The sequence below is a fragment of the Somniosus microcephalus genome, unplaced genomic scaffold, assembly GCF_052327205.1.
Source record: "Somniosus microcephalus isolate GS21.2 unplaced genomic scaffold, FLI_Smic_1.0 scaffold532, whole genome shotgun sequence".
Taxonomy (NCBI): domain Eukaryota; kingdom Metazoa; phylum Chordata; class Chondrichthyes; order Squaliformes; family Somniosidae; genus Somniosus; species Somniosus microcephalus.
In genome coordinates, this window is record NW_028225719.1 from 3,772 (window position 1) to 29,603 (window position 25,832).

The 25,832-nt window shown below is 46.9% G+C and overlaps 6 non-coding genes across 6 annotated transcripts; 5 read left to right on the forward strand and 1 right to left on the reverse strand.

Moving 5' to 3' along the window:
• Window positions 1–4,994: 4,994 nt before the first annotated feature.
• trnai-aau (transfer RNA isoleucine (anticodon AAU)) lies at window positions 4,995–5,068 on the reverse strand. The gene has a single exon. It is a non-coding gene; the product is annotated as a tRNA-Ile (tRNA).
• An 11,222-nt stretch (window positions 5,069–16,290) lies between these two features.
• On the forward strand, window positions 16,291–16,362 carry trnaq-uug (transfer RNA glutamine (anticodon UUG)). Its single transcript has one exon. It is a non-coding gene; the product is annotated as a tRNA-Gln (tRNA).
• Window positions 16,363–21,027: 4,665 nt separating this feature from the next.
• On the forward strand, window positions 21,028–21,099 carry trnaq-uug (transfer RNA glutamine (anticodon UUG)). Its single transcript has one exon. It is a non-coding gene; the product is annotated as a tRNA-Gln (tRNA).
• Window positions 21,100–21,705: 606 nt separating this feature from the next.
• Window positions 21,706–21,777, forward strand: trnaq-uug (transfer RNA glutamine (anticodon UUG)). The gene has a single exon. It is a non-coding gene; the product is annotated as a tRNA-Gln (tRNA).
• A 606-nt stretch (window positions 21,778–22,383) lies between these two features.
• Window positions 22,384–22,455, forward strand: trnaq-uug (transfer RNA glutamine (anticodon UUG)). The gene has a single exon. It is a non-coding gene; the product is annotated as a tRNA-Gln (tRNA).
• A 606-nt stretch (window positions 22,456–23,061) lies between these two features.
• trnaq-uug (transfer RNA glutamine (anticodon UUG)) lies at window positions 23,062–23,133 on the forward strand. The gene has a single exon. It is a non-coding gene; the product is annotated as a tRNA-Gln (tRNA).
• The last annotated feature ends 2,699 nt before the right edge of the window (window positions 23,134–25,832 follow it).

Below are 25,832 nucleotides of genomic sequence, written 5' to 3' on the forward strand. Positions count from 1 at the left end.
GCTCCTGATCTTTGGTCACCCGGTGCGGAGGGGAGCGGGCAGATCGGAGGACCTCCTCATAGAACTGCTCCTGGGCCTGGCCAAACTTCCATCAATTGGTCCAGGCAGCGGGCGGTCGAGGGGGTCATTCGGCCCAATTGCCTGCCTCTCTTCCACGGCCATGTTCGCACCCGGGTGGCCCTGGAGATGGAGCATGCTTGAGTCCTTCCGTGACCGGTGGGCGCCACGGGGAAGGAGTGCATTATTTTAGTTACAGTCTATTTGTTTATGTACTCATCAAAAGAGTACACGCGAAAGGTCCCGTTAGAAACCAGGCAGAAACATTTTGTAAAATATTCCCCATTAAAATTGAATTAATATCAAAAAGTTGAATTAATTTTGTGATTAAATATGAATAAAATAAAATATCTCATAAAACACATGTATTTTCTCTGTACAATTCTGGACCATCAGCAGCAGTAGAATTGTATTCAACCACAATCTGTAGCCTCCTGGCCTGGCAGATCCCTCACTCTACCATTACCGTCAAACCAGGGGACCAAACCTGGTTCAATGAGATGTGTGGAAGAGCAGGCCAGGAGCGGCACCAGGCGCACCTAAAAATGAGACCATTCCAAACTGGTGAAGCTGGATATGGAACCAAGGCGGGCCAATGCAGCTGAGATACAGATTATCCAGGATCTAATTGAATGAAGGAAAAGGGCTGAGGGGCTGAATGGCCTCCTCATGTTCCTATTAGTCTGTCACCATTAAGAAAATGTTACGAAATGTCTTTCTCGGATCCCAGTGGATGATCTCATACTCACCGACATTGTACCCAGTGCTACAGTTTATCCCATGATCTTGCAGCCAAAATACACATTTTGAAAACCTGAAACTACATCTCGGGGTGGGCTTGAACCACGAACTTTTTGTTTAATACCCAAACGCGCTAACCGATTGCACCACAGACACGTATAGTCAGAGTTAGTACAACATATACTAAAGCCGGAGTTTACCGAGATAAAGCCTCAGGTCACCAAGCGCAAGACTCTGTTTACTTCCCCAAATTAAAGAAATGTAACATTCATTGTCGGAACATGGAAATAGTCGCTGAAAGAAAATCCGTTTAACAAATTGATTTGAAAACCCGCTTTGAGCCATTAGATCAGTTGATCAACCAATGGTGACGGTGAGATATTAACATGGTGTCTGGGTTTCTCACAACTGTTGGAATCTTCCCACGAGTTATTTTGCTGTTGTATTTGTTCATCAATGTGATATACACGTGGTCGCTTCACTGTGTGCCCCGGGAACCAGATACACCAGAGCACAGGCCAATGATGGGACTCTGCCCTGTCTGCGGGTCAGTAACACATTTGTGTGGGGCTCAGCAACATTCTGGGTGAGATCAGCACACTGAGCGCAGTCCGGGAACGGATCCTGATCACACCCTGCTCTGAGTGGCTGCACTGTGTCAGAACATCAGTACAGGCCGGATATGAAGCCTGGGCCCTTCCTAATCTTGGGATTCAGTGACACACTGCTTGAGATGGAGTAACACACCACAGGCCGGGGATGGAGCCTGGGCCCTTCCTAATCTGTGGGATTCAGTGACACACTGCTTGAGATGGAGTAACACACCACAGGCCGGGGATGGGGCCTGGGCCCTTCCTACTCTGTGGGGCTCAGTAACACACTGCTTGAGATGGAGTAACACACCACAGGCCGGGAATGGAGCCTGGGCTTTCCCTGTGCTTTGTGGAGCTCAGTACAACACCGGTTGCAATAAACTAACAAGCCTAAGGCCGAGGAAGGAAACTGATCACATTCTGTGGTGTGGGGCTCAGTAGCGCACTGGGTAAGATCTGAAAACTCTGCTCACAAGCGGAGTCCCTGGGTCGGAGCCATCCAGCTGCCTCCCTGCAACAGACCGGGAGCAGGGACTGAGGTTGTTGTTTCAATGTTTTAAGCTGATTTCACAGGCGATCCCCAGCTCTGAATCCCCCAGCAGAGAATTCAAGGAGAGTTTGATGTAAATGAGATTCAACAACAGGATCCGAACATTACTCCTTGATTCGGGACTCTGCTGTCTCTCCAGCATCTCGCTGCTGAAGATTGATTTTGATATAATTTCACCTTGTCTCGGGATCAGTGCGGCTCAGTGAGACTTCGGCCCGCCCAGCACCGAGAGAGACAACATCCAGAGAAAAACACAGGAGGCAATCCTGCACTTGGTGCCGTGCTTTCGCGGACACGTCTGTTGTGTTCTCCTCTAAAAAATAGAACTTTGTCCGAACAGTTTGCCTCGCGCGGAAAGATCAGGGTGCGTTGTATGGTGGCAATTCAAGCAGCCCCAAAACGCACTGTTCCCTGACCGGGTATCAAACCCGGGCCACGGCGGTGAAAGCGCCGAATCCTAACCACTAGACCACCATGGAAGCTGCAGCCAGCCGCCTGGCAGCAAGCACATCAACGCAGCTTTTCATGCCTGCTCCTTTGCAATTCAGATCCTTTCGCGCCAGGCAAACTGTTCAGACAAAATGATATTTTTTACATGAGAACACAAAAGACGTGTTCGCGAAAGCTCGGCACCAAGTGCGGGTAGGCATCCACTTGAAATCGATTTCCTTCAGTGTTTTTCTCTGGATGTTGTCTCTCTCGGTGCTGGGCGAACAATTCATTGATGCATTTGTCCTGAACTGAAGCCTTTTGCCCATCTCGCGTGGTCAGAGCTGCTCTGTCTGTCTATTACCTGCCTGTGACCCTTATCGGCAACATGCCGCCTGTTCAACTTTCAACAGCAAACCCAGAAAGACAAATGAACAGAAAGATGTGTCTCTCAGCCCCGGTGGCAAAGGATGTTAATCCAAATATATCCCCCGTGAGAGTCTGTGTGCATTGGCTTCCTTATAAAGTTTGTATTGGAAATGTGCGGGAAAAGCGTAAAATTATGAAAACATGCTGATGGCCAGTACGGGGATCGAACCCGCGACCTTGGTGTTATTAGCACCACGCTCTCACCAACTGAACCAACGGGCCACAACGCTCCCGTTAACGAGGCTCGAACCCAGGCTGGGAGATTGTCTTTCAGCCTCACACTGGGTGACCGAGTTACTGCACAAACATTGAACACACCACATCGCTTAAACATTGTTAACTGTTCGTATATACAACTGGGCAGAGTGTAAATCCAAAGTAACAGAAAGACAGCTCTATGGTCTAACAAACCTCATTCTAAAATTTATTATCGCACCACAGCCCCTCCCACAAACACTGTCCCGGTATAAAAGCAGACGGCGGGACCCCGACTGAATTCAAACCTGCAGCGGACGGTTGGAGCAGGATCCAGCATGTCCGATGTGGTTTCACTCCCATTCGTTTGGGAAACGCGGCATCAGGAGCGTAAAATTTCTCCTCATTCGCTCCTCTTGTACTGAAGGAGACAGAAAGTAACTAAAACCTGCCGAAACCCAGGATCGAACCAGGGACCGCTCTCCCAACTGAGATATTTTGGCTTCACATCAAATGCAGTATTCTGTCGTTCTTTTGGAGGATTTTCTATCCCCGGGTGGAATTGCCACTCTCGCTCATTCCTCACTTCGGGCAATGTGACCCGACCAGATCTCGGAGCTCAGGTTGTGTTAATGTAAAGCTGCAGTGTTGATAAAGATACAAAGCTGACACAGCACGGGGGACCTCACCGTGTTGGACACAGCGTGAAATGCAATGACATGTTCAAATAAAGTTACAGAGCACAACACATGTGTAAAATTCCCTGTTCTTTTCTCCACACTGATGGGTTGTGAAGGGAGAGACGGGCCGAAGTCTCACTGAGCCGCACTGATCACGAGCCAAATCAAGTTCAATCTTCAGCTGCAGGTATGGTGCTGAGCCCCACACAGAAGTGAAAATGCCCGTGGTTCTTAGCTCCTCACACAGTGGGCTACTGAGCAATACAGGAAGGGCTAATGAACATCTTAATGCTCAAGTTATCACGGGCCACGGACTCTCTGATTCCAGGCTTGCACACGTTGGTAAGTTTCAAAATTTGCATTTTTCACACTGGCAATGAATTAATCGATAGCCGTGCTTGTGATAAGCTAAGTTTGTTAGGGAGATGCAGTGGGCAAGAAGATACATGGAAGACTGATAAAAACCGTGACTGCCCTGACACTGTGAGCTGCATGTTAAACATTGGCAACATTTAAAGTCAGCCAGTCTAAATTTGACAGAAATCAATTCCTGCTGACTTTGAAACAGCACACATTTTACAGAAATCAGGGATGTGTATTTTGTATCGCTGTATGAAGAGTGACGTTGAGCAGCGGTGTGGAAAATTGAATCAGGGGCGGAGCATTGTTCCGTAAGGGTGCGTTGCATGGTGGCAATTTAAACAGCCCCAAAACGCACTGTTACCCTGACCGGGAATCGAACCCGGGCCGCGGTAGTGAGAGCCCCGAATCCTAACTACTAGACCACCAGAGAAGCTGCAGCTAGTCTCCTGCCAGCAAGCACATCAACGCAGCTTTTCATGCCTGCTCCTTTGCAATTCAGATCCTTTTGCGCCAGGCAAACTATTCGGACAAAATTATATATTTTACATGAGAACACAACAGATGTGTTCGCGAAAGCACGGCACCAAGTACGGGTAGGCATCCACTTGAAATCGATTTCCTCCTGTGTTTTTCTCTGGTTGTTGTCTCTCTCGGTGCTGGGTGAACAATTCATTGATGCATTTGTTCTGAACTGAAGCCTTTTGCCCATCTCGCGTGGTCAGAGCCTCTCTGTCTGTCTATTATCTGCCTGTGACCCTTATCGGCAACAGGCCGCCTGTTCAACTTTCAACAGCAAACCCAGACAGACAAATGAACAGAAAGATGTGTCTCTCAGCCCCGGTGGCAAAGGATGTTAATCGAAATATATCCCCCGTGAGAGTCTGTGTGCATTGGCTTCCTTATAAAGTTTGTATTGAAAATGTGCGGGAAAAGCGTAAAATTATGAAAACATCCTGATGGCCCGTACGGGGATCGAACCCGTGACCTTGGCGTTATTAGCACCACGCTCTCACCAACTGAGCTAACCGGCCACAACGCTCCCATTGGCCAGGCTCGAACCCAGGCTGGGAGATTGTCTTTCAGGCTCACACTGGGTGACCGAGTTACTGCACAAACATTGAACACACCACTGTAAGGATTCTGGGGGCTTCGTTTAAACTGGTTTAAGGTAATCTACCTGGCCAGCAGTCTTTTTGCTGCTGCACTCTAAACCAATTTACAAACAGCGTTTTCGAATCGCTACCCCTTCTTTAGTTCTGAGTGGAGGAACTTATAATTAATGATATTAACGGAACACGTGGTTTGGATGAGAGAAAAAAATATCAATCTTTATTAACTAAAAGAAACTACAATCACAATATCAAACTATCCCACACGAACACAGTCAAATTGTAAAACTATATATCAAGGGGCTACACACGGCAAAAACGAGGGATACAATGGCTACAATGTATTTAAACAACCTTAGCAATTCCCTTAAATCACTATCCCCCCTTTAACACCTGCTAGGTTGCCTTGTGTGGAGTCAGAAACTCTGCCGACATGTGGTCCAGCGAAGAGAGAGAGAGCTCACCTATGGTCCCAGGAAGTCAAGAGCCAAGAGCCAAAAGAGCGAGCTGGCTGCTCAGCCCTTTTTTAATACCTGGTGAGCCCCTCACATCCTGCCTTGCAAGGGCTGTGTGCAAAATTAACCCCAAAGCTGTGATAGGCTAACTCAAAGTGGTTAGATTGAGTTAATGTGATTTTCAGAGCTCCCTTTGCTGAAACAAAAGGGAGATACATCTGCTCTATAGTCCAGTACTGGGTGATTGGAAACCCATTCAAGATACAAAGAGTCTCTTCTGCAGTTTAGGTGTATCCACTCGATATACAAACAAATGCTAATAGCATTCAATTGCTTTATAAACAAAGCAATGTCCTTTGTCTTCATTGAACCTTACCTCCAGACACAGAAAGCTGCATTCCAAACCTCTTTTGTCATTCGGCCATGTGGTGTGACAGCCATTTTATCCCTGGAAATTTAAAAGCACAACGCCCAGGGATACTTTAATCAAAAAACATGAATCTTCAGAACTGTAAATTATTGCGAATTCTTACAGTCCGCCCTTGGATACTTGCAGCTTGCTTGTAGTATCCTCTTGAAGAAATGAGCAATGATTTCTGACGCCCCACAAACAACCATCCCCTGTATTTACCTAATAGCTATTTGCCACTGATCCCCGTCCCGTCTATTCCCCTTAAATTCAAGAAAAAAAACCATGGTACGGTAGGCATCTTACAGATACTTCAGTTTTCACTAAGGGGTCTCATACCCCTACACACTTGTAAAATTATACAGTGTAAACCAAATTTACAATCACCTTTTTTTTTTACATCATAAGTTATTACAAAATGTTGCAATCTTAGTTACACAATGTACTCAAAAATTATCGCAAGCACGGAGAGGGTCCTACGCCTCTGCTCAACTTGGAGTTGTCACAAACTGGTCCCAAGCACGGAGAGGACCTCATGCTTCTGCTCAACTTGGGGCTGCAACATAAAATACAAAAAATCATTAAACAACATGCTTATGAAACCCGATCATCACGGGCCGATGATGGGTCGCGAAATTCGAGTGGGTATTGCTCCTCCCACTCGGGCAGTAAAAGTACCTTCCACCCCCCTTTGATCAGCTTAAACTTTAAAACAGGCAGAATGGATTTAGCGACCAGCCTGCTCCGACAGCCCCGAGCCGTTCCCTTGTCCTTTTGTGGAGGTGGGGTACCCCTCACGTTTAAAAATACCTTCCACAGACCGAGACCGGGGAGTATGGGATCTCATGACTCCCAGTCCCTCCCCCTCCCGTCTTCCCTCAACTGGCTGCAGAAAATGATGGGTGCCTGTGTGGCTGCACTCTCTGGCCCCACACTGATCCGGCCACCCACTCATCCTTCCCAGCCACACTTATCCTCTTTGCCCATGGGCCCCCGGGTGAGTTCCTCCCTCGCCCGACCGCACCCACGTGACTCTTGGGTCTCCCCCTCCTCTATACAATCATTCCTGGGCCATCACCACCCACCCCCGAGGAACGCGTCCCTATGACCAGGCGCCCGCGCTTCCCCATCGTGACTCCTCAACAGCGAGGTCTCCCGCACGTGAACTTCGGTCAGGATGGTGCTGGGTTGGGGGCCGTGCCCCACCCAGCTGGGGCCATCTCCTCCCCGTAGGAGGAGTAGGCAAGTTCCTCCAGACTCTGTCCGGTTTTTCCCGAAGATCGCTGTGGGGTCTCCTGGATTCGTCCAGTGGCGAGGTGATCCCCAACATTCCGTATCTTCATTCGATGTCCAGCTCGGGCTGGGCAAACATGGCTGCTTCATTTTCCCATCTCCTGCAAAAACTTGAAAGGGACATGGAGCCAGGTCTCACTGACCTGCTGCCTTAGGTGGAGACATGGTCGGGTCCCTCGACCTCGGACCAAAAATACAAACATTTGGCACACATGTAAACTTAAACTCTTTGCTTAAACTTAAAACTAGTTAAATCAACAAAACTTAAAATACCTTAAAAGCACGCTATATACACACACATAGCTATAAATACAAATGCCGCCCGTCTCCGGACGGCCAGTCTAATCTCTGGCACTGTCGCAGATTCCTGCTGGCTGCAGCGAAGCTGGACTGCCTCCTGGCTCTGGTCCCTCGCAGCTTATGGCTGTTGAGTGGGGACCCCTGTTCTTTGGCTTCTCCCTGGCTCGGTAAACCGCCTTAAACACTGTAAAGTGCGTGACCATGCTTTCTTAGGCTGGGGCACCCGCTGAGACCTTCTGAGGGGTGTCTCTATGGGGGAAACTTTGGCTGGCGGACCCTGAGCTTGGGTCTCAGCCCCAGCTGGCTGGGAACCTTCTCCCCCATGTCCAAATAGCCCACACTGTATAATGTACCTGGCAGCCTGCCGGTGCAAATCCCTCTCTGGGTTTGTCTACTCTTCCCTGCCCACTCCTGTGCTGGGGGCAGGTATACTCTCACCACCCGCTGCTGGTGGCTGGAAATTTTCCTCCCCATGTTTAAAACCTGGTGTCAGCTCCTTCCCTTTGTCTCCTACCACCCCATTGTCCACCCCTCCTTGCTGCCAGAGCTCCTCAAAACCCGGAGCTGTGGGCTGCTGTCTTGGGATCTCTAATTCCCTAGCCAGCCTTTCCCTGGGTGATGCCTGTGGGGCGGTTTGATTTGGGCTGCCAGTAAAATCCAGCTGACCTGCCTTTGGGCTGATCACGCAAATCATTCCCCTTGCTGCCTTTAAAGCCACGTTAAGACTTTCTATCTCTGCCCTACAGGGGCCATGATCTGCTTCACCAAACCTGGCATTCTCTTCCCGCAGTCTCATCTCACTGTCCCTCGCCTCTGTGACTTCCTGCACAAGGCGCTCTATAAATGCCTGGCATTTCGTGACCTCTAGTGTGAGGCGTGCATTCTCTTCCCGCACCCTCAAACCACTAGCTCTGGCCTCTTTAAACTCCTCCTGCTCTCCCATCACACACTTCCTAACCCAGCCACCTATACCCCGATAGGTGAGCCGACACGCTGCTGCTAACATTCGCAGGGCTACCCACATACTGAAAACAACGAGAGAAACAAGAGCTGATGCTTTCACCAGATCCAGACCACTTATTAAATCAAAAACTGCCTCCACTCCTACCTGGCTCGCCATTGTAAGGATTCCGGGGGCTTCTTTTAAACTGGTTTAAGGTAATCTACCTGGCCAGCAGTCTTTTTGCTGCTGCACTCTAAACCAATTTACAAACAGCGGTTTCGAATCGCGACCCCTCCTTTAGTTCTGAGTGGAGGAACTTATAATTAATGATATTAAAACGGAACAAGTGGTTTGGATGAGAGAACAAAAATCAAACTTTATTAACTAAAAGAAACTACAATCACAATATCAAACTATCCCACACGAACACAGTCAAATTGTAAAACTATATATCAAGGGGGTACTCACGGCATAAACGAGGGATACAATGGCTACAATGTATTTAAACAATCTTAGCAATTCCCTTAAATCACCATCCCCCCTTAACTCCTGCTAGGTTGCCTTGTGTGGAGTCAGAAACTCTGCCGACATGTGGTCCAGCGAAGAGAAAGAGAGAGAGAGAGAGAGCTCACCTATCGTCCCAGGAAGTCAAGAGCCAAGAGTCAAGAGAGCGAGCTGGCTGCTCAGCCTTTTTTTATACCTGGTGAGCCCCTCACATCCTGCCTTACAAGGGCTGTGTGCAAAATTAACCCCAAAGCTGTGATAGGCTAACTCAAAGTGGTTAGATTGAGTTAATGTGATTTTCAGAGCTCCCTTTGCTGAAACAAAAGGGAGATACATCTGCTCTATAGTCCAGTACTGGGTGATTGGAAACCCATTCAAGATACAAAGAGTCTCTTCTGCAGTTTAGGTGTATCCACTCGATATACAAACAAATGCTAATAGCATTCAATTGCTTTATAAACAAAGCAATGTCCTTTGTCTTCATTGAACCTTACTTCCAGACACAGAAAGCTGCATTCCAAACCTCTATTGTCATTCGGCCATGTGGTGTGACAGCCATTTTATCCCTGGAAATTTAAAAAGCACATTGCCCAGGGATACTTTAATCAAAAAAACATGAATCTTCAGAACTGTAAATTATTGCGAATTCTTACAAGAGGCTGAGCCTATCATCTGATGACGAGAACAATAAATCAACCGTCATTGATTCAGGCAGCAAGCGGTCCAGTAACCGTGGTTGGTATGCAGATGCCAAGCTCGTATGTCCCAAATTTCCAGCAGCTGGGACAACAAGAATTCAGGTTCTACCGAGATTTGAACTCGGATCGATGGATCATAAAATCCAGAGTGCTCACCATTGCACTATGGAACCGTTGCTGAAAAGTTTTTTAGATTCTTTTCTCAAAATCAACAACATTACCGTCTCCACCATTATACGTTGTCTCGGCCTGGTCTCATCCTTAACTTCAGCTTGCCCACTTGCCCCTCTGCTAAGCCTCGGTTCTGAGCAAGTCACACAGCTGCCTTGATGGCTATCGGTTCACAAATCTCTGCTTCTTTTTCACACTGCTCATAGCAGCTTGTATTGCAGTCCTGCCAGGAAAAATGAGTATAATCTTTGCAAGGCACTGCTGCACGAATGAAAAGCTATTGTTAACTTTTTTCGAGAATACGAAGTGCAATGCCTACGTTTCAAGCAGCACTGCTTTCAATTTCAACAATTATGCCAGCTGAATGCAGCTTGCAAAGAAAATGTTGAGCAATCTGCTTTGCAGTCAAACGAAGCACTGGACAACACACATCTTTCTGCCCCGCTTATTTGGAACTGGGAATGAGAGGTTCAGCCTATCATCTCATGTCGAGAACAATAAATCAACCGTCAATGATTCAGGCAGCAAACGGTCCAGTAACCGTGGTTGGTATGCAGATGCCAAGCTTGTACTGTAAGTGTTGGGGGCTTCTTTAAGCTAGTTTAAAGTACTTTTCCTGGTCTTGCAGCCTTTGCCTGCACCAGACCAATTCCAATAAAACCAATTTTAAAACAGTGGTTCCGAATTGCTACCCCTCCTTTAGTTCTGAGTGGAGGAACTTATAATGAATGATATTAAAACGGAACATGTCGTTTGGATGAGAGAAAAAAATCAAGTTTTATTAACGAAGTAAACTACAATCCAAAGAATAAATTATATCACACGAACACATTAATTACATTAAAACTATATAACAGGGGGGTTGCAGACGGCGAAAACAATGGATAAAATAACTACAATGTTATTTAAACAAGCTTAGCAATTACCCTCAAATCACCACCCCAAACTCCTGCTAGGTTACCTTGTTGAGGAGTCAGAACACCCAGCTCACCTTTGGTGCAGCGAAGTAAGAGAGAGAGATAGCTTCTCAGCCGCTATCTTTATACCTGGTGAGGCCCCTGCTGTTCTGCCTTGCAAGGGCTGTGAGCAAAATTCCCCACCCAAAGGGTCCAATACACAAGAGAAAGCTGTGATTGGCAAACTCAAAGCGGTTAGACAGGGTTAATGTGTCTTCCGGAGCTCCCTGGGCTGAAACAAAAGAATGCAACAGCCCTATTGTCCAGTGCTGGGTGATTTAAAACCCATTCAATTGTTAAACATTTCCCATTCAAGGTACAAAAGTATCTTTTGCAGTTTAGATGTATCCACTCGATATACAAACAAATGCTAATAGCATTCAATTGCTTTGTAAACAAAGCATTGTCCTTTGTCTTCAGCCATGTGGTGACCGCCAATTTTATCCCTGGAAATTTATAAGCACAACGCCCAGGGATTCTTTAATCAAAAAAAATTGATCTTGAGAACTGTAAATTATTGCGAATTCTTACAGTCCGCCCTTGGATACTTCCATCTTGCTTGTAGTATCCTCTTGAAGAAATGAGCAATAATTTCTGACCCCTCACAAACAACCATCCCCTATATTTACCTAATAGCTATATGCCACTGATCCCCGTCCCATCTATTCCCCTTAAATTCAAGAAAAAAAACCATGGTACGGTAGGCATCTTACAGATACTTCAGATTTCAATAAGGGGTCTCATAACCCTACACGCTTGTAAAATTATACAAGGTAAACCAAATTTACAATCACTTTTTACATCATAACTTATTACAAAATGTGGCAATCTTAGTTACACAATGTACTCAAAATGATCCCAAGCACGGAGAGGGTCCCCCGCCTCTGCTCAACTTGGAGTTGTCACAAAACTGGTCCCAAGCATGGAGAGGATCCGACGCCTCTGCTCAACTTGGGGCTGCAACACAAAATACAAAAAATCATTAAACAACATGCTTAAATGAACCCCGATCACGTGCCGATGACGGGTCGCAAAATTCGAGTGGGTATTGCTCCTCCCCCTTTGATCATCTTAAACTTTAAAACAGGCAGAATGGATTTACCGACCAACCTGCTCCGCCAGCCGCGAACCGTTCCCTTGTCCCTTTGTGGAGGCGGGGTACCCCTCATGTTTAAAATTACCTTGGCACAGACCGAGACCGGGGAGTATGGGATCTCATGACTCCCAGTCCCTCCCCCTCCTGTCTTCCCTCGACTGGCTGCAGAAAATGATGGGTGCCTGTGTGGCGGCTCTCCCTGGCCACACACTGATCCGGCCACCCACTCATCCTTCCCAGCCACACTTATCCTCTTTGCCCGTGGGCCGCTGGGTGAGTTCCTCCCTCCCCCGACCGCACCAACACGACTCTTGGGTCTCCCCCTCCTCTATACGATCTTTCCCGGGTCATCACCACTCACCCCCGAGGAACGCGTCCCTATCACAAGGCGCCCGCGCTTCCCCATCGTGACTCCTCAACAGTGAGGTCTCCCGCAAGTGAGCTTCGGTTTGGATAGTGCTGGGTTGGGGGCAGTGCCCCACCCAGCTGGGGCCATCTCCTCCCCGTAGGAGGAGTAGGCAAATTCCTCCGACTCTGTCCGGTTTTTCCCGAAGACCGCTGCGGGGTCTCCTGGATTCGTCCAGTGGCGAGGTGATCCCCAACATTCCGTATCTTCATTCGATGTCCAGCTTGGGCTGGGCGAACATGGCTGCTTCATTTTCCCATCTCCTGCAAAAACTTGAAAGGGACATGGAGCCAGGTCTCACTGACCTGCTGCCTTAGGTGGAGACATGGTCGGGTCCCTCGGCCTCGGACCAAAAATACTAATATTTGGCACACATGTAAAATTAAACTCTTTGCACTTTAACTTAAAACTAGTTATATCAACAAAACTTTAAAATACACCTTAAATGCACGCTATATACACACACATAGCTATAATACAAATGCCGCCCGTCTCCGGACAGCCAGGCTAATCTCTGGCACTGTCGCAGATTGCTGCTGGCTGCAGCGAAGCTGGACTGCCTCCTGTCTCTGGTCCCCCGCAGCTTATGGCTGTTGAGTGGGGACCCCTGTTCTTTGGCTTCTCCCTGGTTCGGGAGACCGCCTTAAACACTGTAAAGTGGGTGACCATGCTTTCTTAGGCTGGGGCACCCGCTGAGACCTCCTGAGGAGTGTCTCTATGGGGGAAACTTTGGTTGGCGGACCCTGAGATTGGGTCACAGCCCCAGCTGGCTGGGAACCTTCTCTCCCATGTCCTAATAGCCCGCATTGTATAATGTACCTGTCAGCCTGCCGGTGCAAGTCTCTCTCTGGGATTGTCTGCTTTTCCCTGGAAACAAGTCACAGTTCCTGTTTTTGTAGGCTGTGAGCTTCAACTTGCATGGACAGCAAACTCATTTTCCCTCACCCAGGTGGCTTTAACTGGGGATTTTGGACCTGCCTTTTTCCTGGGGCCAAAACTATCCCCTGTATGCCTCCCTTGTCCCGGATTTCTGCTGCTGGGCCTGCTCTACAGGGGTCCCAGAACTCTCCTTTCCTGTTCCCTGGCTTAAACAGCTTACTCTGAATATGAATGGCTCCTCCCCCCACACAAGCCACAGTGCTTGCCTGTGAACTCGAACTTGCTGTGGGCTGAGGATTCCTATTCTCAGGCTCACTTCTCACGGGCGGACCGTACCTCCATTGTTGGAGGAGGTACACTGGTCCTTGTCCCCACCTGCCTAGCGGGACCTGCTGGTATTCTCCTACCACCCCATTGTCCACCCCTCCTCGCTGCCAGGGCTCCTCAGAACTCGGAGCTGTGGGCTGCGGTCTTGGGATCTCTAAATCCCTATCCAGCCCCGTTATGGATGCTGCCTGTGGGATGGTTTCACTAAACCTTTGGGCGCAGGCCAGCAGATAAGCTGTCCTTACTTCCCTAAACCTTTCCTCCTGCTCTTTTACTTCTGAGATGAGGCGGGCATCCTCTTCCCGCAGTCTCATCTCACTTTCCCTGGTCTCAGTGACTTCCTGCACCAGGCGCTCTATAAATGCCTGGCATGTCTCAAACTGGGACTCCCGATTCTTGGCCTCTTTAATCTCCTCCTGCTCTCCCATCTCACCCTTCCTAGCCCAGCCACCTATACCCCGATAGGTCAGCTTACACACTGCCACTACCTTCCACAGGGCTGCCCACAGACTGAAAGCAAGAAAGACAATAACTGATGCTTTCTCTCGATCCAGACCACTCATCATATCAAAAACGGCCTGCAGTCCTGCCCGCGGTCACCATTGTAAGGGTTGGGGCTTCTTTAAACTGGTTTAAAGTAATTTTCCTGGTCTTGCAGCCTATGCCTGCACTCAGACCAACTCCAATAAAACCAATTTTAAAACAGCGGTTTCGAATCGCTACCCCACCTTCCAGCTCTGACTGCAGGGCTTATAATTATTGATATTAAAACAGACACGTAGTTTGGATGAGAGAAAAAAATCAAGTTTTATTAACTAAAAGAAACTATAATCAAAATATCAAACTATACCACACAAACACAGTAATTACAGTAAAACTATATAACAGGGGGTTGCAGACGGCGAAAGCGAGGGATACAATGGCTACAATGTTATTTAAACAATCTTAGCAATTCCCTTAAATCACCACCCCTTAAATCCTGCTAGGTTGCCTTGTTGAGGAGTCAGAAACTCTGCTCGCCTGTGATCCAGCGAAGTAAGAGGCCAGATAGCTTCTCAGCCGCTATCTTTATACCTGGTCAGGTCCTGCCGTTCTGCCCTGCAAGGGCTGTGTGCAAAATTCCCCGCCCAAAGAGTCCAATACACAAGAGAAAGCTGTGATTGGCTAACTCAAAGTGGTTAGACTGGTTAATGTGTCTTCCGGAGCTCCCTGGGCTGAAACAAAAGAGAATGCAACAGCCCTATTGTCCAGAATGCTAAGTGATTTAGAGCCATTCAATTGTTAAACGTTTCCCATTCAAGGTACAAAAGTCTCTTCTGCAGTTTAGATGTATCCACTTGATATACAAACAAATGCTAATAGCATTCAATTGCTTTGTAAACAAAGCATTGTCCTTTGTCTTCGGCCATGTGGTGACAGCCATTTTTATCCCTGGAAATTTAAATGCACAACGCCCAGGGATTCCTTAATCAAAAAAATTGATCTTCAGAACTGTAAATTATTGCGAATTCTTACACAATGATGGTTGATTTATTGTTCTCGACATCAGATGATAGGCTCAACCTCACATTCCCATTTCCAAATAAACGGGGCAGAAAGATGTGTGTTGTCCAGTGCTTCGTTTGACTGCACAGCAGATTGCTCAACATTTTCTTTGCAAGCTGCATTCGGCTGGCATAATTGTTGAAATTGAAAGCAGTGCTTCTCGAAACGTAGACATTGCACTTCGTATTCTCGAAAAAAGTTAACAATTGCTCATCTTTTGTGCAGCAGTGCCTTGCAAAGATTATTCACATTTTACCTGGCAGGACTGCAATACAAGCTGCTATGAGCAGTGTGAAAAAGAAACAGAGATTTGTGAACCGATAGCCATCAAGGCAGCTGTGTGATTTACTTAGAACCGAGTCTTAGCAGAGGGGCAAGTGGGCAAGCTGAAGTTAAGGATGAGACCAGGCCGAGACAAAGAAAAATGGTGGAGATGGTAATGTTGTTGATTTTGAGAAAAGAATCTAGGGAACTGTTTAGCAAAGGTTCCATGGTGTAATGGTAAGCACTCTGGGCTCTGAATCCAGCGATCCGAGTTCAAATCTCGGTAGAACCTGAATTCTTGTTGTCCCAGCTACTGGAAATTTGGGACATACAAGCTTGGCATCTGCATACCAACCACGGTTACGGGACCGTTTGCTGCCTGGATCAATGACGGTTGATTTATTGTTCTCGACATCAGATGATAGGCTCAACCTCTCATTCCCAGTTCCAAATAAGAGCAGGAGAAAGATGTGTGTTGTCCAGTGCTTCGTTTGACTGCACAGCAGAATGCTCAACATTTTCTTTGCAAGCTGCATTCGGCTGGCATACTTGCTGAAATTGAAAGCAGTGCTTCTTGAAACGTAGGCATTGCACAACGTATTCTCGAAAAAAGTTAACAATTGCTTATCTTTCGTGCAGCAGTGCCTTGCAAAGATTATTCACATTTTACCTGGCAGGACTGCAATACAAGCTGTTATGAGCAGTGTGAAAAAGAAACGGAGATTTGTGAACCGGTAGCCATCAAGGCAGCTGTGTGATATACTCATAACCGAGGCTTAGCAGAGGGGCAAGTGGGCAAGCTGAAGTTAAGGATGAGACCTGGCCGAGACAAAGTATAATGGTGGAGACGGTAATGTTGTTGATTTTAAGAAAAGATTCAAATGAATTGATGAGCAAAGGTTCCATGGTGTAATGGTGCGCACTCTGGACTTTGAATCCAGAGATCCGAGTTCAAATCTCGGTGGAACCTGAATTCTTGTTGTCCCAGCTGCTGGAAATTTGGGACATACAAGCTTGGCATCTGCATACCAACCACGGTTACGGGACCGTTTGCTGCCTGAATCAATGACGGTTGATTTATTGTTCTCGACATCAGATGATAGGCTCAACCTCTCATTCCCAGTTCCAAATAAGAGGGGGAGAAATATGTGTGTTGTCCAGTGCTTCGTTTGACTGCACAGCAGAATGCTCAACATTTTCTTTGCAAGCTGCATTCGGCTGGCATACTTGCTGAAATTGAAAGCAGTGCTTCTTGAAACGTAGGCATTGCACATCGTATTCTCGAAAAAAGTGAACAATTGCTTATCTTTCGTGCAGCGGTGCCTTGCAAAGATTATACTCATTTTACCTGGCAGGACTGCAATGCAATCTGCCATGAGCAGTGTGAAAAAGAAGCTGAGATTTGTGAACCGATAGCCATCAAGGCAGCTGTGTGATTTGCTCAGAACCGAAGCTCAGCAGAGGGGCAAGTGGGCAAGCTGAAGTTAAGGATGAGACCAGGCCGAGGCAAAGTATAATGGTGGAGATGGTAATGTTGTTGATTTTGAGAAAAGAATCTAGGGAACTGTTCAGCAAAGGTTCCATGGTGTAATGGTAAGCACTCTAGACTCTGAATCAAGCGATCCGAGTTCAAATCTCGCTGGAACCTGAATTCTTGTTGTCCCAGCTGCTGGAAATTTGGGACATACAAGCTTGGCATCAGCATACCAACCACGGTTACAGAACTGTTTGCTGCCTGAATCAATGACGGTTGATTTATTGGTCTCGACATCAGATGATAAACTCAACCTCTCATTCCCAGTTCCAAATAAGAGGGGGAGAAAGATGTGTGTTGTCCAGTGCTTCGTTTGACTGCACAGCAGAATGCTCAACATTTTCTTTGCAAGCTGCATTCGGCTGGCACACTTGCTGAAATTGAAAGCAGTGCTTCTTGAAACGTAGGCATTGCACATCGTACTCTCGAAAAAAGTTAACAATTGCTTATCTTTCGTGCAGCAGTGCCTTGCAAAGATTATTCACATTTTACCTGGCAGGACTGCAATACAAGCTGTTATGAGCAGTGTGAAAAAGAAACAGAGATTTGTGAACCGGTAGCCATCAGGGCAGCTGTGTGATTTACTCAGAACCGAGGCTTAGCAGAGGGGCAAGTGGGCAAGCTGAAGTTAAGGATGAGACCTGGCCGAGACAAAGTATAATGGTGGAGACGGTAATGTTGTTGATTTTAAGAAAAGATTCAAATGAATTGATCAGCAAAGGTTCCATGGTGTGATGGTGAGCACTCTGGACTTTGAATCCAGCGATCCGAGTTCAAATCTCAATGGATCCTGAATTCTTGTTGTCCCAGCTGCTGGAAATTTGGGACAAACAAGCTTGGCATCTGCATACCAACCACAGTTACGGGACCGTTTGCTGCCTGAATCAATGACGGTTGATTTATTGTTCTCGACATCAGATGATAGGCTGAATCTCTCATTCCCAGTTCCAAATAAGCGGGGGAGAAAGATGTGTGTTGTCCAGTGCTTCGTTTGACTGCACAGCAGAATGCTCAACATTTTCTTTGCAAGCTGCATTCAGCTGGCATACTTGCTGAAATTGAAAGCAGTGCTTCTTGAAACGTAGGCATTGCACTTCATATTCTCGAAAAAAGTTAACAATTGCTCATCTTTCGTGCAGCAGTGCCTTGCAAAGATTATTCACATTTTACCTGGCAGGACTGCAATACAAGCTGCTATGAGCAGTGTGAAAAAGAAGCAGAGATTTGTGAACCGATAGCCATCAAGGCAGCTGTGTGATTTGCTCAGAACCGAAGCTTAGCAGAGGGGCAAGTGGGCAAGCTGAAGTTAAGGTTGAGACCAGGCCGAGACAAAGTATAATGGTGGAGATGGTAATGTTGTTGATTTTGAGAAAATAATCTAGGGAACTATTCAGCAAAGGTTCCATGGTGTAATGGTAAGCACTCTGGACTCTGAATGCAGCGTTCCAAGTTCCAATCTCGGTGGAACCTGAATTCTTGTTATCCCAGCTGCTGGAAATTTGGGACATACAAGCTTGGCATCTGCATACCAACCATGGTTACGGGACCGTTTGCTGCCTGAATCAATGACGGTTGATTTATTGTTCTCGACATCATATGTTAGGCTCAACCTCTCATTCCCAGTTCCAAATAAGAGGGGGAGAAATATGTGTGTTGTCCAGTGCTTCGTTTGACTGCACAGCAGAATGCTCAACATTTTCTTTGCAAGCTGCATTCGGCTGGCATACTTGCTGAAATTGAAAGCAGTGCTTCTTGAAACGTGGGCATTGCACGTCGTATTCTCGAAAAAAGTTAACAATTGCTTATCTTTCGTGCAGCAGTGCCTTGCAAAGATTATACTCATTTTACCTGGCAGGACTGCAATGCAATCTGCCATGAGCAGTGTGAAAAAGAAGCTGAGATTTGTGAACCGATAGCCATCAAGGCAGCTGTGTGATTTGCTCAGAACCGAAGCTCAGCAGAGGGGCAAGTGGGCAAGCTGAAGTTAAGGATGAGACCAGGCCGAGGCAAAGTATAATGGTGGAGATGGTAATGTTGTTGATTTTGAGAAAAGAATCTAGGGAACTGTTCAGCAAAGGTTCCATGGTGTAATGGTAAGCACTCTGGGCTCTGAATCAAGCGATCCGAGTTCAAATCTCGGTGGAACTTGAATTCTTGTTGTCCCAGCTGCTGGAAATTTGGGACATACAAGCTTGGCATCTGCATACCAACCACGGTGACAGAACTGTTTGCTGCCTGAATCAATGACGGTTGATTTATTGTTCTCGACATCAGATGATAAACTCAACCTCTCATTCCCAGTTCCTAATAAGAGGGGGAGAAAGATGTGTGTTGTCCAGTGCTTCGTTTGACTGCACAGCAGAATGCTCAACATTTTCTTTGCAAGCTGCATTCAGCTGGCATACTTGCTGAAATTGAAAGCAGTGCTTCTTGAAACGTAGGCATTGCACATCGTATTCTCGAAAAAAGTTAACAATTGCTTATCTTTCGTGCAGCAGTGCCTTGCAAAGATTATTCACATTTTACCTGGCAGGACTGCAATACAAGCTGTTATGAGCAGTGTGAAAAAGAAACAGAGATTTGTGAACCGGTAGCCATCAAGGCAGCTGTGTGATTTACTCAGAACCGAGGCTTAGCAGAGGGGCAAGTGGGCAAGGTGAAGTTAAGGATGAGACCTGGCCGAGACAAAGTATAATGGTGGCGACGGTAATGTTGTTGATTTTAAGAAAAGATTCTAATGAATTCTTTAGCGACGGTTGCATGGTGTAATGGTGACCACTCTGGACTTTGAGTCCAGCGATCCGAGTTCAAATCTTGGTGGAACCAGAATTCTTGTTGTCCCAGCTGCTGGAAATTTTGGACATACAAGCTTGGCATCTGCATACCAACCACGGTTACGGGACCGTTTGCTGCCTGAATCAATGACGGTTGATTTATTGTTCTCGACATCAGATGATAGGCTGAATCTCTCATTCCCAGTTCCAAATAAGCGGGGGAGAAAGATGTGTATTGTCCAGTGCTTCGTTTCATTGCACAGCAGATTGCTCAACATTTTCTTTGCAAGCTGCATTCGGCTGGCAAACTTGTTGAAATTGAAAGCAGTGCTTCTTGAAACGTAGACATTGCACTTCGTATTCTCGAAAAAAGTTAACAATTGCTTATCTTTCGTGCAGCAGTGCCTTGCAAAGATTATTCACATTTTACCTGGCAGGACTGCAATACAAGCTGCTATGAGCAGTGTGAAAAAGAAGCAGAGATTTGTGAACCGATAGCCATCAAGGCAGCTGTGTGATTTACTCAGAACCGAGGCTTAGCAGAGGGGCAAGTGGGCAAGCTGAAGTTAAGGTTGAGACCAGACCGAGACAAAGTATAATGGTGGCGACGGTAATGTTGTTGATTTTAAGAAAAGATTCTAATGAATTCTTCAGCGACGGTTGCATGGTGTAATGGTGACCACTCTGGACTTTGAGTCCAGCGATCCGAGTTCAAATTTGGTGGAAACAGAATTCTTGTTGTCCCAGCTGCTGGAAATTTTGGACATACAAGCTTGGCATCTGCATACCAACCACGGTTACGGGACCGTTTGCTGCCTGAATCAATGACGGTTGATTTATTGTTCTCGACATCAGATGATAGGCTGAACCTCTCATTCCCAGTTCCAAATAAGCCGGGGAGAAAGATGTGTATTGTCCAGTGCTTCGTTTCATTGCACAGCAGATTGCTCAACATTTTCTTTGCAAGCTGCATTCGGCTGGCATACTTGTTGAAATTGAAAGCAGTGCTTCTTGAAACGTAGACATTGCAATTCGTATTCTCGAAAAAAGTTAACAATTGCTTATCTAGCGTGCAGCAGTGCCTTGCAAAGATTATTCACATTTTACCTGGCAGGACTGCAATACAAGATGCTATGAGCAGTGTGAAAAAGAAACAGAGATTTGTGAACCGATAGCCATCAAGGCAGCTGTGTGATTTACTCAGAACCGAGGCTTAGCAGAGGGGCAAGCTGAAGTTAAGGATGAGACCTGGCCGAGACAAAGTATAATGGTGGAGACGGTAATGTTGTTGATTTTAAGAAAAGATTCAAATGAATTTATCAGCAAAGGTTCCATGGTGTAATGGTGAGCACTCTGGACTTTGAATCCAGCGATCTGAGTTCAAGTCTCGGTGGAACGTGAATTCTTGTTGTCCCAGCTAGTGGAAATTTGGGACATACAAGCTTGGCATCTGCATACCAACCACGGTTACGGGACCGTTTGCTGCCTGGATCAATGACGGTTGATTTATTGTTCTCGACATCAGATGATCGGCTCAACCTCTCATTCCCAGTTCCAAATAAGAGGAGGAGAAAGATGTGTGTTGTCCAGTGCTTCGTTTGACTGCACAGCAGAATGCTCAACATTTTCTTTGCAAGCTGCATTCGGCTGGCATACTTGCTGAAATTGAAAGCAGTGCTTCTTGAAACGTAGGCATTGCACATCGTATTCTCGAAAAAAGTTAACAATTGCTTATCTTTCGTGCAGCAGTGCCTTGCAAAGATTATTCACATTTTACCTGGCAGGACTGCAACACAAGCTGTTATGAGCAGTGTGAAAAAGAAACAGAGATTTGTGAACCGGCAGCCATCAAGGCAGCTGTGTGATTTACTCAGAACCGAGGCTTAGCAGAGGGGCAAGTGGGCAAGCTGAAGTTAAGGATGAGACCTGGCCGAGACAAAGTATGATGGTGGAGACGGTAATGTTGTTGATTTTAAGAAAAGATTCAAATGAATTGATCAGCAAAGGTTCCATGGTGTAATGGTGAGCACTCTGGACTTTGAATCCAGAGATCCGAGTTCAAATCTCGGTGGAACCTGAATTCTTGTTGTCCCAGCTGCTGGAAATTTTGGACATACAAGCTTGGCATCTGCATACCAACCACGGTTACGGGACTGTTTGCTGCCTGAATCAATGACGGTTGATTTATTGTTCTCGACATCAGATGATAGGCTCAACCTCTCATTCCCAGTTCCAAATAAGAGGAGGAGAAAGATGTGTGTTGTCCAGTGCTTCGTTTGACTGCACAGCAGAATGTTCAACATTTTCTTTGCAAGCTGCATTCGGCTGGCATACTTGCTGAAATTGAAAGCAGTGCTTCTTGAAACGTGCGCATTGCACTTCGTATTCTCGAAAAAAGTTAACAATTGCTTATCTTTCGTGCAGCAGTGCCTTGCAAAGATTATACTCATTTTACCTGGCAGGACTGCAATGCAATCTGCCATGAGCAGTGTGAAAAAGAAGCTGAGATTTGTGAACCGATAGCCATCAAGGCAGCTGTGTGATTTGGTCAGAACCGAGGCTTAGCAGAGGGGCAAGTGGGCAAGCTGAAGTTAAGGATGAGACCAGGCCGAGACAAAGTATAATGGTGGAGATGGTAATGTTGTTGATTTTGAGAAAAGAATCTAAAGAACTCGTCAGTAGCGGTTCCATGGTGTAATGGTGAGCACTCTGGACTTTGAATCCAGCGATCTGAGTTCAAATCTCGGTGGAGCCTGAGTTCTTGTTGTCCCAGCTGCTGGAAATTTGGGACATACAAGCTTGGTATCTGCATACCAACCACGGTTATGGGACTATTTGCTGCCTGAATCAATGACGGTTGATTTATTGTGCTCGACATCAGATGATAGGTTGAACCTCTCATTCCCAGTTCCAAATAAGCAGGGGAGACAGACATGTATTGTCCAGTGCTTCGTTTCATTGCACAGCAGATTGCTCAACATTTTCTTTGCAAGCTGCATTCGGCTGGCATACTTGCTGAAATTGAAAGCAGTGCTTCTTGAAACGTGCGCATTGCACTTCGTATTCTCGAAAAAAGTTAACAATTGCTTATCTTTCGTGCAGCAGTGCCTTGCAAAGATTATACTCATTTTACCTGGCAGGACTGCAATGCAATCTGCCATGAGCAGTGTGAAAAAGAAGCTGAGATTTGTGAACCGATAGCCATCAAGGCAGCTGTGTGATTTGGTCAGAACCGAGGCTTAGCAGAGGGGCAAGTGGGCAAGCTGAAGTTAAGGATGAGACCAGGCCGAGACAAAGTATAATGGTGGAGATGGTAATGTTGTTGATTTTGAGAAAAGAATCTAAAGAACTCGTCAGTAGCGGTTCCATGGTGTAATGGTGAGCACTCTGGACTTTGAATCCAGCGATCTGAGTTCAAATCTCGGTGGAGCCTGAGTTCTTGTTGTCCCAGCTGCTGGAAATTTGGGACATACAAGCTTGGTATCTGCATACCAACCACGGTTATGGGACTATTTGCTGCCTGAATCAATGACGGTTGATTTATTGTGCTCGACATCAGATGATAGGCTGAACCTCTCATTCCCAGTTCCAAATAAGCAGGGGAGACAGACATGTATTGTCCAGTGCTTCGTTTCATTGCACAGCAGATTGCTCAACATTTTCTTTGCAAGCTGCATTCGGCTGGCATACTTGTTGAAATTGAAAGCAGTGCTTCTTGAAACGTAGGCATTGCACTTCGTATTCTCGAAAAAAGTTAACAATTGCTTATCTTTCGTGCAGCAGTGCCTTGCAAAGATTATACACATTTTACCTGGCAGGACTGCAATGCAAGCTCAATCAATCAAATCAAATCAACAATTGTCATTGTTAGTGCACAAGTGCAGTGCAACGAAATGTAGGCTTGCGGCTCCCGAGAGTGTACAATTTGGATTAGGACACTTAAACATTCAACATACATTTATACATTTGGCTTGCAGTGAATTAGCATAAATATGACCATAATAAAGTGCATTGGCAGATATGCAGGCTTTAGTGTTTATTTGTGGAGTTCAGTAGGATGACAGCCCTGGGAAAGAAGCTGTTCCTAAATCTGGTAGTACGGGTGCGAATGCATCTGTAGCGTCTTCCAGATGGTAGGAGGGCGAACAGACTGTGGCTGGGGTGGGTAGGGTCTTTGATGATGGACCATGCCCTCCGTAGGCAGCGTTTCTGATATATATGCTCTATGGTCGGTAGCCGGGTGCCGGTAATGCGTTGGGCAGTTTTGACTACCCGCTGCAGGGCCTTCCGGTCATGGGAGCTACAGCTGCCATACCATACCGTGATACAGTTTGTCAGGATGCTCTCTATAGTGCAGCGGTAGAAGTTAGAGAGGATCAGGGGTGACAGATTACATCCCTTCAGCCTCCTCAAGAAATATAGGCGCTGCTGGGCCTTCTTCACCAGAGAGGAGGTGTTGAGGGACCAGGAGAGGTCTTCCGTGATGTGGACTCCGAGGAACTTAAAGCTGGCCACCCTTTCCACCTCCGCCCCATTGATGTGGATGGGGGTGTGACTTCCGCCTTTGGACTTCCTGAAGTCCACGATTATTTCCTTTGTTTTCTTGGTGTTAAGAGCCAGGTTGTTGTCGGCGCACCACTTCACGAGATGCTGGACCTCCTCCCTGTAGGCTGACTCATCGTTGTTGGTGATCTAGCCTACTACCGTGGTGTCATCTGCAAACTTGATGATGGTGTTGGAACCATTAATAGCCACACAGTCGTGGGTGAAGAGGGAGTAGAGGAGGGGGCTCAGCACACATCCTTGCGGGGCCCCCGTGTTCAGGGTCAGGGCGGGGGGAGGTGTGGTTACCTAATTTGACAGACTGGGGTCTGTTTGTTGGGAAGTCCAGGGTCCAGTTGCAGAGGGAAGTGTTCAGGCCAAGAGTTTGGATTTTGGTGGCCAGCTTGTTGGGGACGATAGTGTTGAATGCTGAGCTGTAGTCTATAAACAACATTCTGACGTAGGTCTCCTTACCATCTAGGTGATTCAGTGCCGAGTGTAGAGCAGTTGTGATTGCATCCTCCGTTGATCTGTTTGCACGATAGGCAAACTGGTGTTGGTCAAGGGAGGCAGGGACACTGGCTTTGATGTGGGCTAAGACCAGTCTCTCGAAACACTTCATTATGATGAATGTGAGTGCGACAGGTCGATAGTCGTTCAGACACGTCACAGCCGCTTGTTTAGGCACAGGAATTATGGTGGCGGTCTTGAAGCATGTAGGGGCTACTGCCTGGGCCAATGACAGATTGAAGATGGCGGTGAAGACATCAGCCAGCTGATCAGCACATTCCTTGAGTACCCATCCAGGGATGCTATCCGGTCCAGCAGCCTTTCGTGTGTTCACTCTGCGTAGAGCGCCCCTTACGTCGGAGGTCGACAGAGTGAGCACCTGGTCTTCCGGGGGTGGCAAGGCTTTGGTAGCCGGCTCCTTGTTGTCCCTGTCGAAGCAAGCGTAGAAGTTGTTAAGCTCCTCCGGAAGGGAGGCGTCGCTGACCGGGGGACTGGTGTTTTTGTCCTTGTAGTCAGTGATGGACTGGATGCCTTGCCACATGCGCCGGGGGTCCGAGTTGTTGCGGAAGTGATCCTCTATCCGCAGTGTCTGTTTCCTTTTGGCAGTCCTGACACCCTTTTTTAGGTTGGTCCTAGCTGCACTGTAAGCCGCCGCGTCGCCAGATTTAAATGCTGCGTCGCGTGCTTTCAACAGTGAGCGGACCTCTCTGTTCATCCAGGGTTTCTGGTTGGGGTATGACCTGATATTTTTGTGGGTCGTGATGACCTCGACGCAGCTGTTGATGTAGAATAGCACTGTGGATGCGTATTCCTCGATGTCATTATGGGCAAACATGCCCCAATCAGTGCGTTCGAAGCAATCCTGAAGCTTCGATACTGCCCCCTCTGGCCATACTTTCACTGCTCTCATTGATGCTCTCTCTCTTTTGATGAGCGGTTTGTATGCCGGGGCTAGAAACAGGGAGAGGTGGTCAGACTTCCCAAGGTGGGGGCAGGGAATGGCCTTGTAAGCGTCTACAATGCTCGTGTTGACTTGATCCAGTGTGTTCTCCCCTCTTGTGGGGCAGGAGACATTCTGGT